The sequence below is a fragment of the Limulus polyphemus genome, unplaced genomic scaffold, assembly GCF_000517525.1.
Source record: "Limulus polyphemus unplaced genomic scaffold, Limulus_polyphemus-2.1.2 Scaffold81, whole genome shotgun sequence".
Classification (NCBI taxonomy): Eukaryota; Metazoa; Arthropoda; class Merostomata; order Xiphosura; family Limulidae; genus Limulus; species Limulus polyphemus.
The window spans coordinates 324,793-329,744 of record NW_013665691.1 but is presented as its reverse complement, the minus strand read 5'-3'; the positions used below and the strand labels follow the sequence as shown (position 1 = coordinate 329,744).

Genomic DNA, 4,952 nt, shown 5'->3' with positions numbered 1-4,952 from the left:
AATTTACCAAGAAACAACCAAGAAATTTATTTCTAAAGACACCGGAAGTCAAAGGATGAAATTCATGTTTCTTTATTTCTCAACAACAAGGAAATTCTTGCCGTTTTATTGGCTTTAACCAATAAACGTTTACTTTTGTATTCGGCGCGTTACGTTGAAATGCGTCACTGAACCACGTGCTGGTAATGCTGGTTGGTTTCCCAGTAGAAAAAGAACGTGCGTAACCTTAGCGACAATATCAGTAGACAGCGGTGTACGAGTCAAAGTTCTCGAGTTTTATATTTTCCTGCTTTAAAACATTCGTGAGAACAGTGTGTTACAGTATTAATCTTTCTTAGTCGTAATTAAGCGGTAAGTTTTTCTTTCATAAATTTTGAATTGTTTATTAATAAATGAATATATATGAATATCTGAAAACGCAAACAAGATATATATATATATATATATAAAGTGTTGTATATTGCTCACTAATTGCGAAGAATTTTTGCTTTTCATTTTAACACGTTTTAAAGACTTATTAACAGGAAACATTATTATATAAACCTGGATTTTAGTCGGTAAGCTGAGCACTGAATTTTTAGTTGTAAATTTCAAAAACTGAGTTTTTAATATATGTAATAAAATTCAAAGGTTTAAGTTTGCTTTGTCTGTTGACCTAACGACGTCTTTCTTATGTGTATAATGGACTAAATATTTGAGACCCTATGGCTCAAGAAGAGCCGTCTCTAATTGTGAACTCTCGACTGAAAAGAACGCAACCATGCCACAGCACCTGCCTCTTTAGGCGGCTACTCTTAACTGGGTATTGGGTTGAATGCCACTTTTATAACGCAACCACGATTAAGCTTGGACTATTTAAGTTTGCTTCAAACAGAACTACATTGATATATATATATATATATATATATAATATAACTGTGTGTGGGTGTGGTAGAAGGGGTGGGGGGTTCAGTTCACTATCAACTATACCCAAGATTTATAGAAAAGCACTGACACATGAAACAATAGGCGAACAAGTCACTTTAGCTCGCTGGTAGTTTTTTTTTTCCTGGACGTGTTATAAAAATTCAGAATTATCGTTGGTCTGCATATATCGTCTGTCTTTTTTTCCTAATTTAGTATAGATATTGTCTTGTCTTTCAAACATATATACGTTTTTCTAGATAAATTGAAATTAGAACAAATTTATAACGGATACTCAATATAGAATTACTCAAAGATCGGGTACTAAGCGTGTCAGACAATGGATAAGGCAGGTAAAGATCGGGTACTACGTGTGCCACACAGTGAATAAGGCAAGTAAAGATCGGATACTAAGTGTGTCGGAAAATGGATAAGGCATGTAAAGATCGGTTTCTAAACGTGTCAGACAGTGGGTAAGATATGTAAAGATCGGGTACTAAGTGTGTCAAACAGTGGATAAGACAAGTAAATATCGGGTACTAAGTGTGTCAGACAATGGATAAAGCAAGTAAAGATCGGGTTCTAAGTGTGCCACACAGTGAATAAGGCAGGTAAAGTTCAGGTACTAAACGTGTCAGACAATGGATAAGACAGGTAAAGATCGGGTACTAAGTGTGTCAGACAATGGATAAGATAGGTAAAGATCGGGTACTAAACGTGTCAGACAGTGGATAAGGCAGGTAAATATCGGCTACTAAGTGTGTCAGACAATGGATAAGATGGGTAAAGATCGGGTACTAAACGTGTCAGACAGTATATAAGGCAGATAAAAATCGGATACTAAACGTGTCAGACAGTGGGTAAGACAGATAAATATCGGGTACTAAGCTTCTCAGACAATGGACTAGGCAAATGAAATATGCTATAAATTGTGTTAGCTCAATTGCTTAAAGTTGTATCTGACACACTTTTCTGTAATTACAGATTTAACCACCTTAAACCTTTAATAATATTCAGAAATAATTTTTAAAAAATGAGTCTTGATCACTAAAGAGAAATTATTTGTTGGGTTCAGATATTTGGGCAAAGCTAAACAACAGCTACTTGGGCTAGCCGCTTCTAATTAATTTGAATTGATAGCCTAAGATTAAGGCACATAGTCAACAGCACCCAACACTAACTAGGATTTGATTGCCACACTTATAATGCATCCTTGGCCCCCACGTACGGAGAACGATTTTGCGAAATCGGCATCAGAGCGGGAAACATGGACCCTTAGGGATTCACAGTCTAACACATAAACCAGTGGGCCACGCTATAAATTATTACACACACACACATATGTATATATATTATGTTTTATTATACTAAGTAACAAACTAGCACAGGTTCTCTTTGAAAGAGCTCTGACTTCGGAGCTGGTGATCCGGGTTCGAATTCGCGTGACGCCACAAAATAATCATCGAACTTTATGCTGTGGATGCTTTAAAAGCGTGAGTATCAATCTCTTATTAGAGATAGTGGATGATAGGATGCTGCTGACTAGCTTTTCCTATAGCCAGTAGTTCAAAACTAAGGACAGCGGCAGATAGACTTAACAGTTTGCCATAAATACAAAATATAAATACGTGTAACAGGTTGTTTTTTTACACATTTTACTCACAAGGACACGCCTGTTTTGCCTGGCATCCTCTGCCATAACTTAGAAACGTTCTATTTAATTTTTGTTTTTAATTTAGCTATATTTTATTCTTAAAATAAAAAAGTAACTAATGATTATTTGTATTTTAAGCCAGATAAAATTCGCCCACAAAAGCAACTGCATCATTGTTATTTTTATTTAACTTTTAAAAAAAAGCACGATTTTACCTGACAGTTAAGCACATGCCAGTTGTACGTTTCATTACAGGTGCATTGCGATATCAGACTTCAAGGTAAGTGTATAAACAGAACGTCAAAACAAGCTGGTTACGAACTTTATTATCATCACACATCTTCACTACACCCACTTTGTCAACATTACAAAACATTGCGTACATGTGAGGCAAGAGGAAGTTTAGAAACGGACCAAAATGACGTCATGATATTACTTTCCGTTATTTAGAAGCTTAAACATTAAAAAGATGCATACATTTTATATACGAAATTTGGCGAGCACCTTAACAACATTTATTATAGAAGTACACAATTTGAATAATTCTCAATAAGGTATTGTTTAAACACTATCGAGGATGCTGTCTCCCATACATTCTGTGTTTATATACATTTGTATTTCTGTAAACAATACCTGATGGAGTTAAACTAAAGTATCTGAAAAAGGAGGAATTTTTTAATAACATTAGAATATTTTCAAGACTAGTACACCTGTATTAAAAGTGTAAAAGCAGATATAAACGAATATAAAATACATACCAGAACACTAATATTTAGAATACCGGTAGCCCAGTAATCAAATTGAAAAAAATAATAATAAAACACACAATAGTTACAACATAAAAACCCACTCAGACCTGGTCCAGACCTTTCCATAACTCTATGATACTCAAACAAATAGTATACAAAAGCTAGAAGACTGGTGTTCGTCGCTTTTAAACCCAACTTAAGCTTTGTGTCTCAACTCTTGCAAATTGTGTGAATACATGCAGATGTGATCTACATAATCTGCAAAAGGCTAAGTATTTGATGGTGGATATCTCACTTCAAGTTGTTAATACTAGTATTCATAATATAACGTTTTCCTGCTAGATGGTTTGTAATCAGCAGCCAGGGGAAAGGTATGTTTGAGATTTTTTATCAGGAACAGGATTTACTGAATGTTGCGTAATTCTACAACAAATCTGATAGGGAACTGGCAAGATAACAGTCGTAACACAGTGTGGGGGGGGGGGAATTCTAACGAAAGGCGATTTTGCAACTTTGTGAAATCCTTATTGGAGGTTCTGTTTAAAACCGTACAGAAAACAACAAGATAATTTACCAACAAGATTATTCCTGTTGGTCGTAGTTTATTCTCTATGTGAAACATAGAATTAGTTATTCAGATTTCATCTTATTACTAGAAAATTATAGATGATATACTTCCTACGTAAAATCTGATTCAAGCTTTCCACATTTATCATTACACTTACATTGAAAGTTCGTACTATTGTTGCAGGAAAGATGATTTTCAAACAACAAACATGAGTATCTTCAAAGTATTTACCTTTTGTTAATCAGTAGTTCTTCTAAACAGTAGTTGTTGTAAACCGTAGTAGTTATAAATGGAAGTTGTGATAAACCATAATTATTATAAAAGTGGTTGTTACAAACTATAGATTTAATAAATAGTAGTTATTGTAAACAGTAGTTGCTATAAGTAGCAGTTGTGACAAAAAATAATTATTATCAAAGTGGTTGTTACATACTATAGATTTAATAAATAGTTGTTGTTTTTATACATAGTAGTTGCTATAAGTAGCAGCTATTATAAATCTTAGTTGTTGTAAACCTTACTTGTTATAACTAGTAGTTGTTGTAAACCGTAGTTGCTATAAATAGTAGTTATTATAAATCTTAGTTGTGGTAACCTTAGTCGATATAAATAGTAGTTTTTATAAATCTTAGTTGTTGTAAGCCGTAGTTGTTATAAATAGTAGTTTTTATAAATCTTAGTTGTTGTAAACCTTAGTTCATATAAATAGTAGTTATAATTCTTAGTTGTTGTAAACCTTAGTTCATATAAATAGTAGTTATAAACCTTAGTTGGTATAAATAGTAGTTTTTATAAATCTTAGTTGTTGTAAACCTTAGTTCATATAAATAGTAGTTTTATAAATCTTAGTTGTTGTAAACCTAAGTTGATATAAATAGTAGTTTTATAAATCTTAGTTGTTGTAAACCTTAGTTGATATAAATAGTAGTTTTTATAAATCTTAGTTGATGTAAACCTTAGTTCATATAAATAGTAGTTTTATAAATCTTAGTTGTTGTAAACCTTAGTTCATATAAATAGTAGTTTTATAAATCTTAGTTGTTGTAAACCTTAGTTCATATAAATAGTAGTTTTATAA

The 4,952-nt window shown here is 32.8% G+C and overlaps 1 long non-coding RNA gene across 1 annotated transcript in view; it reads left to right on the top strand.

Moving 5' to 3' along the window:
* The first annotated feature begins 208 nt into the window (after positions 1-208).
* LOC106467553 overlaps positions 209-4,952 on the top strand; it is a 20,284-nt gene continuing 15,540 nt past the window's right edge. The window contains exon 1 of the long non-coding RNA XR_001291340.2: positions 209-351. This is a non-coding gene — a long non-coding RNA (uncharacterized LOC106467553). The remainder of the gene's footprint in view (positions 352-4,952) is intronic.